The 10916-nt window shown below is 48.5% G+C and overlaps 2 long non-coding RNA genes across 3 annotated transcripts in view; both read left to right on the forward strand.

The window, feature by feature from the left end:
- Positions 1 to 1329, forward strand: part of LOC113629160 (uncharacterized) — a 23765-nt gene extending 22436 nt beyond the window's left edge. For both annotated transcript variants that reach the window (XR_003436411.1, XR_003436410.1), the window contains exon 6: positions 1291 to 1329. This is a non-coding gene — a long non-coding RNA (uncharacterized LOC113629160). The remainder of the gene's footprint in view (positions 1 to 1290) is intronic.
- Positions 1330 to 1357: 28 nt separating this feature from the next.
- The window catches only part of LOC113629161 (uncharacterized), a 50745-nt gene continuing 41186 nt past the window's right edge, over positions 1358 to 10916 (forward strand). The window contains exon 1 of the long non-coding RNA XR_003436412.1: positions 1358 to 1488. This is a non-coding gene — a long non-coding RNA (uncharacterized LOC113629161). The remainder of the gene's footprint in view (positions 1489 to 10916) is intronic.

The following is a 10916-nucleotide window of genomic DNA, read 5'->3' on the forward strand; positions in this document are numbered from 1 at the left end:
ATATTACAACCAATCCAGACACATAATTAAAAAACAAATATACTGCCTTAATTGGAAAGTAAAGGAGAAATTAAAAGAAAGTCATTGACAACAAAATAAAATTTTTTTCAGCCTGTAATGTTTAAGCATCACTACACTAGGAAGACCTTGGCATGTTTAATGACCCCTGGCTTTAGCTATAAATAGAAGCATTAAGAACGTAACAGGTGAAACGCAGGTGAATTCAGGGGTGTTGTTTTGGTGAGTCAAATGCCTGACACAATTTTCTGAAAGAGGATATTTCTTGATAAAATTCCAAACTAAGCCAAGTACGCATCTCCCCTTGATTTATGTAGTAGCTGCATTCCTAGAAAATTAGGTGTATGCTTTTAAAGCCGTACAACAAAACACTTTGCGTTTATATGTAGAACAGAGTTAAGTTCTCAACTTGGAGATTTAGAAAGGTTTTTCAACAGCTGGGGACCAGGGACAGATTTTTGTTGCAGGACAATTCCCCTGCCCACTAATTGTGCCCCATGCCCCATCAGTGTGACAACCAACACACAAACCCACAGCTCTATAAAACCTGTCCTGGGAGCAGTATTTGCTCTCTGAGGACCAGCATCAGGAGGCCACACAGGGAACCCAGAACCCCAGCTTCCAGCTAGACCCCCCTGCACCCCAGCCTGGGCTTACCCCACCCCCAGTTTACAGACACCCTCTGAACTCAGCTAGCCCTGGGGTCTGTTCTGAAGATGGTGGCTTTGGAGGTTGTTTGGGGTGGGAGAAGGGAGGCAAAGGTACAGCACTGACTCAGCCTCTAGGTTCGCTTGCCTCCAGGGATTGTGCCTGGAGTGGGTGGAGGAGGTGACAGCCATGTGTCAAATTGTGGTGGACAGGGAGATGCGCCCAGATCCTCCTTCTAGGAAGGACTTGCTGCCCCAGCGGTTGGGAGTACTGTCAGGCCTTCTGGGATGGCTCCAGCTGCCAAGAGCTGCTTCACTAAGGTTACAGCCCTTCCCAGGTGGCCCACATCGCCTGACTCACTGAGGCAGGAATATAAAGGCCTGTCCATCTCAGCCCCACTCAGGACACCCCTCAAGGGCACATGTTCTCCAGAGCGCCCACGGGGTTGGATCTGCACCACAGCTCAACTTCTCCCTCTGCCCACACCTGGATCGTCCCCTCCCTTCCACAGGTGTTGATCCAAGGGCCTCCTTAATAAACACTCTGCACCTAAAGCTCCATCATTTTTTAACTTTTTTTTTGCAGTACGCGGGCCTCTCACTGTTTTGGCCTCTCCCGTTGCAGAGCACAGGCTCCGGATGCGCAGGCTCAGCGGCCATGGCTCACGGGCCCAGCCACTCCGCGACATGTGGGATCCTCCCGGACCAGGGCACGAACCCGCGTCCCCCGCATCGTCAGACGGACTCTCAACCACTGCGCCACCAGGGAAGCCCTAAAGCTCCATCTTAAAGTCTTCTCAGAGAACCCAACCTGTGACACCTGGTAATGAGCCGTGTTGTTGAATTGTGTGACCCAAGTCCTAGAAGGGAGCAGAGGAAAGGGGGGCTCGTGCCTGCTGGGAGCATCTGGGAGGGCCTTGTATTAGTCAGGGTTCTCCAGAGAAACAGAACCAATAGGATGTACAGGTAGATATATAGAAAGATTTATTATGAGGGATTGGCTTATGCAGTTACGGAGGCTGAGAGGTCCCACAACCTGCCGCCTGCAAGTTGGAGGCGCAGGAGATCCAGTGGTGAAGTTCCAGTCCAAACCCCGAGGCTTGAGAACAAGGGGAGCAAGTGGTGTAAGTCCCAATTTGAGTGCAAAGGCCCTAGAACCAGAAGCACCGATATCCAAGGGCAGGAGGAGATGGCTGTCCCAGCTTAAGCAGAGAGCAAATTCACCATCCTCTGCGTGTTTTTTCTATTCTGACCCTTAATAGATTAGATGACGCCCACTGCATTGGTGAGGGCATCTTCTCCACTCAGTCTCCGATTCAAATGCTAACCTCTTCTGGAAACACCCTGAAATAATGTTTTACCAGTGATCTGGGCATCCTTTAGCCTAATCAAATTGACACATAAAGTTAACCCTCACAGGCCCCCAGAGGAGGTGGGATTTGGGCCATCTGGAAGGACTTAGATTAGGAGGAGAGGTTGTTTCAGTTGATCACGATTGTCATCATTGCTAATAATGTGCCTTTGTGGTAGGTGCTTTATTTACACATTTCACCTGAGCAGGGAGGCCTGTGGGGGAATTGTGAGGTGTGGAACACCACTGAGGCCCTGAGGGGCTCTGATGGAAGACAAGGCTGGACTGAGTGGGAAAATGGGCTTTATTTGGAAGGCAATGGGGAGGCACTGAAGGCTGTAGAGCAGGGAGAGGTGTTACAGGATCGGCATTTTCAGAAAGGTCTCCGAGGTACAAATGCATGGTGTGTTAGAAAAGTGTGAGGCTATTGCTGACTTCCAAGTGAGATCCTATGAGGCCTGCCCAGAGCAGTGGCCGTGCGGATGCACACGGGAGATGACTGGGTGTGGAGGTGAGAGAGAAGCAAGGGTCAGAGGTGACCCCAAGCCCGGCCCCAACCCAGAACTGAGCATGTGGAGGATGCCACTGGGCAAATGTGGACAGCTACAGGGACCTCCATGGTCTTCCTTAGTCAGGGGAGGAGGGGAGCTTACCCTGTCCAGGAGACCCATCAGACCTGAGGCCCCCCAGCCTCCCTCTATGGTTGACCTGAGAGGAGGGACCAGGAGAACAAGGGCTGGTATAACAAGGTAACACGAGCTAATGTAACACAGAGCACCCTCCAACACCCCGTACCCCATTTAAGTGGCTTAACCCAATAACAATATTCATCCTCATAACTGTCCAATGCAGGTGTTCCTGGTTGGCAGGTGGTTCTTCTCCATGGTGACCAAGGCTCCTTCCAGCTTGTGGCTCTAGGAGCCTCTAAGGGCCTTAGTGTTCCATGCACTCAGTGGATGGATGGGGAAACAGAGGGACACACCCTCTTCTTAACAACCTTGACTGGGACATGGCACACCACTTCTGCTCACATTCCACTGGTGAGAACCAAGCATGGGGCCATACTAGATGAAAGGAGAGCTGGGAAATGTAGTTCGGGCCAAGGCAGCCATGTCCCAGGGAAAACTGTGCCCTGAAGAGAGAGAGCATGAGTGTTTGGTTGACAGGTAGCCACCTTTGGCCCAGTTGGGAGCAGACCTGGCAGCAGGAAACGCCCTCAGTCTCCAGCAGGCTTCTCGGAACACTTTACACAGTGAGTGTGGAGGGCACTTTGAGGCACCTGTGGGTGGGATGGGCCTGCAATGGACTGGGGGGTCGTGGTGTGCACGGATCGTGAGCACTGTATGCTCCAAGGGTGATGTGGCGCTTGGGGGCTGGCACTTGTGGGCTCTGTGTGTTGTGTATGAGGGCTGTATTAGTTTTCCGTGGCTGTGTAGCAAATGATCACAAACTTAGCAGCTAAATCCACATGTATTGATCAGCTCACAGTTCTGCAAGTCAGAAATCCAGGTGGGGATGGTTGAGTTCTCTGCTTAGGGTCTTGCAAGGCCAAAATGAAGGTGTGGCTGGGCCCTTATCTGGTGGCTCTGGGGAAGAATGCACTTCCAGCCTCATTCAGGTTGTTGGCAGTTTTCAGTTCCTTGCCGTTATAGGACTAAGATCCCATTTCCTTGCTGTCTGTCATCTGGGGTCACTCTCAGCTCCTAGAAGCCACTCTTTGGTCCTTGTATGTGACCCCTCCATCTTCAAAGCCAGTGATGGTGAACTGAATCCTTCTGGTGCTTCAAACCTGTTTGATTTCCCCTTCTGCCACCAGCTGGCGAAAATTCTGCTTTTAAAAGGCTTGAATGATTAGATTAGGCCCACCTAATAATCTCCCTTTTGTCATATAACATAACATAATCATGGGAATGATATCTCATCATATTCACAGGTACCACCCACACTCAAAGGTTGGGGGAATCCTACAAGGTCAGGGTCATTGGGATTCATTCTTAGAATTCTGCTTCCCACAAGGGCTGGGTCTGAATGCCTTTTTTTTTTTTTTTTTTTTTTCTGGTACACGGGCCTCTCACTGTTGTGGCCTCTCCCGTTGTGGAGCACAGGCTCCGGATGCGCAGGCCCAGCGGCCATGGCTCACGGGGCCCAGCCACTCCGCGGCATGTGGGATCCTCCCAGACCGGGGCTCGAACCCGTGTCCCCTGCATCCACAGGCGGACTCTCAACCACTGAGCCACCAGGGAAGCCCTGAATGCCTTTTGATCCTAGCTTCCTCCTTTGCAAAGTAGATATTATGAGGATTAAATGTATTCATATACTTAGGTATTTGTCAAGCACCTACTCTGTACCAGGTGCAGTTCTGCACACTGGAAATACAGCTGCAGACATGACAGGCAAAGATGGCATGTGCACGAAAGACCCCAGCAGCATATCTGACATCCCCATCTGCGCTCGGGCAGCGGTCACAGAGTCTCTGGCTTTACACTGACATTTAAGGCCCTCATGCTGAGACCATTTCTCTCCCCTGGTCTCCATGCCTTCACCATCTCTCTTAATCCTGCCACCTGGCACAGATAGCCTCCTGTGCCTTCCCCCAGGCCCAGGAGCAGACATCTCCCTGTCACCGGGAGGACATAGTTGCCTCCCCTGAGCTCAGGCACACGAAGTGATGGCAGTAGCAGTGTCTCCACCATCAGCTCCAGCCAGGGATTCAGAGAATTCATCCACAGATGTCTCCTGGGACATTTAAAGCAATTATGAAATATATGTATCGACTGACTACTGTGTACTGGGTCCACTTCCTTCAGGTAGCCTTCCCAGACTGCCTGTAGCAGGCCATGATCCCTCTGGGCAACCACAGTCTGACCTACCTCTTTCTGACAGCACTTTAATCCCTCTGCCCCACCCCACTGGGGGTCCATATCTTATCTTCATTCCTGTTCCCTGGCTGGGAAGGCTGCTAGGGAAAGTTGCCTTTGGAGGCCACTGATTGGAGTCCTGCAAATTCTAGCCTTGGTCCCTGTGCCTCCCAGCACTGGAGAAAATGGAGTCCAAGAGAGAGGCATCTGCTTTGGAGCTGTAGTTCTAAGGCCCTAAACTCTTCCCTTTCTCCCTGCTAATCCAATTGAAATGGCTCCTTAATCCACATCTACCTCCCTCCCCTTGTATCCCCTTCTCTTCTGAATCTTCAGTCTTAGTCCTATTCCACTGCCTGCTATCACACAAACTCAAAGATCTTCTTCATTTCCTCAGTCCTAAAAAAAAATCCTGCCTCCATCCCGCCTCACAGATATCTGACTGAATAACTGACGGTGGTTGATGAGCACTATGGGGAGAGGGCCAGTTTGAATCCTGGCTTTGGCACTGCCTGGCTGTGTGACTGTGCGGGCATCACTCAGTTGCTCTGAGCCTGTTTCCTCATGGTTAAAATGGGGGAAGGTTATGTTCATTGTTGTGCGGGCCCTAGAGTGAGCTGGTGCTGCCCTGAGATGCAGATGTGTTTGGGTGCAGAGCTGTGGAATGGGCACTGGGTCAGAGAAGGCTCCTGGACAGGAGTCGGGCCGAGGGACATAGTCCAGGACAAAGCTTGGCTCTCAGAGAGGAGGGGTCACCTGGGCACAACGAGAATCCTTAGATTGTCATTGGATCAGAGGGCTTCTTAATTCTGGCCAATGGAAGCCATGGAAGAATGGTACACTCTTAAAAGGGTAGAAAACCCCTTTTAAAAGGAAGGCCTGTGGTAGATATCCAGTAGCCACTTCAGGAAAGGAGCAAAGCCCTGCCCCAGATGCTTCCACCCTTTCTCTACCACCAAACAAAAGGTGCTTAGGGAACAAAGGGCAGTGTTCAGGGCACAGGGAAAGATCTATTGCAACTAGGAGGAAGGGAATAGAAAAAGCCTCCTGAATCCATGGAGGAGAGACAGAAAAAGGAGTGGATCCAGATCATTACAGATTTCTTACTGCTGAGGGAGGGACAGGATCACTGAGAATAAAAAATGTGAACACCTCCACTCCTCATCACCAAGCTAGCAAGCAGTAAATAACCAATGTCAGCAGTAAATTGCTGGAGGAGAGACATTCTGAGATGAAGGACAAAGGGAAGACCTAAAACAAAGATACCCATTCTTGCTGTTCTCTTCAACATTACAGTGGTTGTTTCAGGCAATGCAATAAGGCAAGAAAAAATAAAGACTCACAGATCGAAACACTATTCACATATAAGATTGTCTACATAGAAAATTCCCCCCATCTCTACAGAAAAGCTACTAGTACTAATAAGTTTCGTATGATCACAGGATACAGGGTCACTGTACAAAAAAAAATTTATCCTATTGCTGTATACTAGCAATAACAATTGGAAATTGAAATAAATTTTTAAAAAGCACCATCTACAACAGCACCAAAACCCATGAAATGTAATACTAGGTGCCAGATATGTATGCTGAAAACTACAAAATGATGAAAGAAATCAAAGAGAACCTAAACAAATGGAGAGATATACTATTTTCATGGATTGGAGGACTCAAGATTGGTAAGGTGTCCAATTTTCCCAAACTGATCTATAGATTAAATACAATTCCAATTAAAGTTCCATCAGGATGTTTTCAGTAGAAATTAAAAAGTTGATTCTAAAATTTATATAGAAAAGCAAAGAACTAGAAAAGCCAAAACAATTTGGAAAAGAACAAAGTTGGAAGATTTATACTACCTGTTTTCAAAACTTACTATAAAGCTACAGTAGGAAACAAAAGAGAGGGTAAAAAACTGATGTTTATTAGCTTTTCTTTCCTGTGAGAGCATATGAAATAACTTTGGAAAACTAAGACACAGGAGAACTTGCCGAGGGATTGGACAGGTGGCCTTGGCAGGTGGGGAAGATAGCTTGTGAAACATGTATGGATTATACACAGATCTGAGCTCTGAATGACATGAGGTCACCAATACTGGCCTCCTTTCCTGAGAGCAGGGGCTGCTGCTTCTCCCTGTTTGTGGGTCCTGTAAGACCCAGCTAAGTGCTCAGCCCGTAGTGGACACTCATGGTTATAGATAAAGGGGATATGTGTACATATGTACTTTGTGTGCTGATCACATTTGGGGGGACCGTGTCTCTGCTGCTTTTCCTTCAGCCCAGATAGTAGAGAGCTCACCCAGTAGAATGGATCATTGAGTATGTGTAGTTTCTCTGTAACTGGCCAGGACAAGAGGCTGCTGACTTCAGGGAGGAGGAATGCAGTCTGTCTGAAAAGCAAGTGATGATGGACGGAAGGGAAAAGGCTGCATTCTTTCCTAGCAGAGAGCTGCCAGGAGTGAGCACACACGTGTGTGTGTGTGTGTGTGTGTGTGTGTGTGTAGTAGTAGTAGTAGTAGTAGTAGTAGTAGTAGCAGCAGCAGCAGGAATCCAGTAGAATGACATTTCAGTGGCTGAGCTCCAAGTCAACTCTCAAGAAATTTTTAAATTCAGAGACACTTGGTCTTGCTTCCTGCTGTATTCCCACTCTCTGGCTGGCTGGCTCTCAGGTATTGAGACAGGGTGGGCAGTGCTGTCAGGACTCCTGTTTAGAGTGTCCCTGACAGGTACCCTGCCCTTTGCCCAGAGGCCTCCTGAGGCTCCTCCTAGTTTGTGGTTCTGTCATTCTCAGTGCCCAGTCTCCATCTCGAAGTTGACTGTTCGTCATGTCCCAGCAGTGGGAAGGGTTAGAGGGGGGTAGAAGTTGTGCCCTTCCCTGTTAAGGGCAGATGGAAGCCACGCCTATCACAAGTGCTCACACCTATGAAGCCAGATCTCAGTCCCGTGGTCCCACGTGGCTACAAGGCAGGCTGGGAAAGGTGCCCAGACAAAATGCAAAGGTTGGGAATGGATATTGGAAGAACAGTTAACAGTTTTGTCCACAAAGCACGACATATGGAGAGGGGATTGTAAGGCCTGAGCGTGGAGGCAGGAGCAGCAGGTAAGAGGCCAGTGTAATAAACCGAGTGGGAGATCACAGTGGCTTGGACTAGGAGGTGGCAGCTGGGATGAGACAAGTGGGAGGATTCAAGAAGTACAAAGGTAGTACCAATTTAGTAATACCAAATCTTGTTGGAGGTAGAACCAACAGGATTTGTTATCAGTTCAATCTTGAGGGTGAAGGGGAAGGAGAAATCAGGGACAACATCTATGTATCTGGCCTGAAAACTGGGCACATTTATTCAGCAAACGTTTATTGAGTTGGTCCCACATGGCAGGTACCATCTCTGTCCTCAAAGGGACATTGGAGGGGGAAGAGTAACCCCCAGGAAACACGGAGAGAGCTGTTAGATGCTTGGAAACGAGGTAGGACCAACAGTGGGTGGACAGGGTTTTAAGGGAAGCGTAGTTCACCTTCGTCCATGGGGCATTTGGCAGGGCTGAGGTCTCCTGGAAGAGGAGGCAGGCCTTCCAGGCGAGTGAGCGGGAGGACCCAAGATGCGGAGGTGGCCTTTCCCGAGGTGGCAGTGATGGTCATGGTGTAGCAGAACAAGCCCTGGCATTGGAGCCAGATGGACCTGAATTCAAATCCTGGCTCTCTGCTCACGTGTTACAGGTGGAATTGTAACCTGGATCAATCTCTATCATAGACTGTTTGGCATTATCTTTCAAAACTACAAACACAGCAATTCTACTTGTAGGAACTTATCCTACAGATATACTTACATATGTGTGAAGCAACAAATATATCAATACAAGGCTATTCATTACAGATTTATTTTTTAATATTTATTTATTTATTTAGCTGTGCTTGCTCTTAGTTGTGGCACATGGGGTCTTTAGTTGTGGCATGCAAACTCTTAGTTGTGGCATGTGGGATCTAGTTCCCCGACCAGGGATGGAACCCGGGCCCCCTGCACTGGGAGCGCAGAGCCCTAGCCACTGGACCACCAGGGAAGTTCCATGCAGCATTATTTTTTTAATGGCAAAAGACTGGAAACAGCCCAAATGTCCATTAATATAGGCTTGGGTAAATAAATCATGATATATTTATGCAATGGAATACCATGTGAAAAAGAATGACATTACTCTCTATGTATTCATATGGAAAGATCTCTAAACTATATTGTAAGTGATAAAAGCAAGACACAGACCACTGTATACGGTTTACTACCATCTGGGTAAAGAACAAAAACAGGGAGGGAAGGATGGCTACCGATATCTATCTAAATATGTGTATATGTATTTTTTCATATTTGCTTGAATATGCACAGAATATCTTTGGAAGGACAAACAAGGCCAGTTGCTTCCAGGACAGAGAACTAGGTGGCTGGGAGTCAGGGTTGGGAGGCTGACTTTTTACTGCACTCTTTTATACATTTGGAATTTCAAATTATGTGAACTGTATTATATATACCTCCCATTCCTGCCATTTTGTAGCTGTGTGACTTTAGGCAAGTTATTTGGCTTCTCTGAGCCTTAGTTTCCTCTTCCGTGAAATGGCAATAACACCGTTGGCCTCATAAGGATCATCAGGGTTGCCTGGCACAAGGGCAATGCCACACACATCGCCCCCATCTCTTCTTTCACTGTCCGGCTGCTAAGTCTTGCCTGGTTCACCTGCTTACATTTGTGAGCTGCCACCCCAGACTCACTGGTGTTTGGAAGTTATGGTGAGGGGCACTTGCCAACTGTCCCCACAACTCCCTAACATCACCGGTCAAGATGGGGGGCTCAAGAGGAAGAGCAGGTTTGGGAGCGCAGAGCGTGAGGCCAGTTCTGGTCAGGCCAAATATTGGCATATCTGCAGACGCTCAACGTCTGGGCTGGTGATGGAGATCTGAGGGTCTCCAGACTCTTCCACTTACAAGGCATAATAATTGTAGTAAGGATAATTGCTAACATTTGTCAAGCATGTACATACATTATCTCACCCTCAGCCACCCTTCAAGGTTGATCCTATTATTATCTCCAAAGCTACCCAGTTAAGAAACGGTGGGCTGGATTCCCACCCAGGTCTGTCTGACCAGAACTTGGGACCCAGATTTAGAGTAGCTCCTCAAAATCAGTAACTATTGGGTTGGCAAATGTTTTTATAAATAATATTTTAGAGTTTGTGGGCCACATAGCATCTGTCCTAACTTCTTAACTCTGTGCTAAAAGTAGACACAGACAATCCATAAATGAATGAGCATGGCTGTGTCTCAATAAAACTTTATTTAGGGAAACTGAAATTTGAATTTGATAGAATTCTCATGTGTCATAAACTTATTCATCTTTTGATTTTATTCCCCCAACCATTTAAAAACGTAAAATTATTCTTAGCTCATGGGCTGTACAAACAGGCCGTGTGAGCCTTCAGCTGTAGTTTACTGACACTCCCCCCACCCCACCTCTCTAAATCCTCTGATAACCAAAAAGAAACCCCCTTGGCACCAATGCCTTCTTTGGTCTGAGTCTTGCCTCATGGAGGCCAGTAGCCATGATGCTAAGAACCGCCCCTCTCTGTCTGGATGCTTGTCACTAGAATAGAGGAGGGAGAGATAGGACCTGGGTCCTGTTCCCTGATAAGTCCAGGCCCTTTGAAGATCCAGCTCCTTCTTAAATGAGAAACAGGCCTTCTCAAGGGCCTGACCCTACCAAGTCCAGCATCTGTCTTGGGGCAGGAAGCAGGGGCAAATGTTGGCCCCCAAGGCTGCCCCTCTTCTGCCCTGTTCTCCACCAGTTCCAAGACTGCCTCTGGGCCAGTGCAGACAGGGCCAGCTCAGGTGGTGTCAGGGGCTCTGGCTCAGGGAGGGGTGGGGGGGAGACTGGGCTGCTGAGGGAGGCCAGCAGTGTCACCTGGGGCCTCCCTTCCTCTGGGAGGAAGAAGGCTGGGAGATTTTCTCCAGAGAGAGAGAGGGAGTGTGTGTGTGTGTGTGTGTGTGTGTGTGTGTGTGTGTGTGTGTGTG

This window comes from Aethalodelphis obliquidens, unplaced genomic scaffold, assembly GCF_003676395.1.
Source record: "Aethalodelphis obliquidens isolate GAN/ISIS:26980383/991018 unplaced genomic scaffold, ASM367639v1 scaffold26, whole genome shotgun sequence".
Lineage (NCBI taxonomy): Eukaryota > Metazoa > Chordata > Mammalia > Artiodactyla > Delphinidae > Aethalodelphis > Aethalodelphis obliquidens.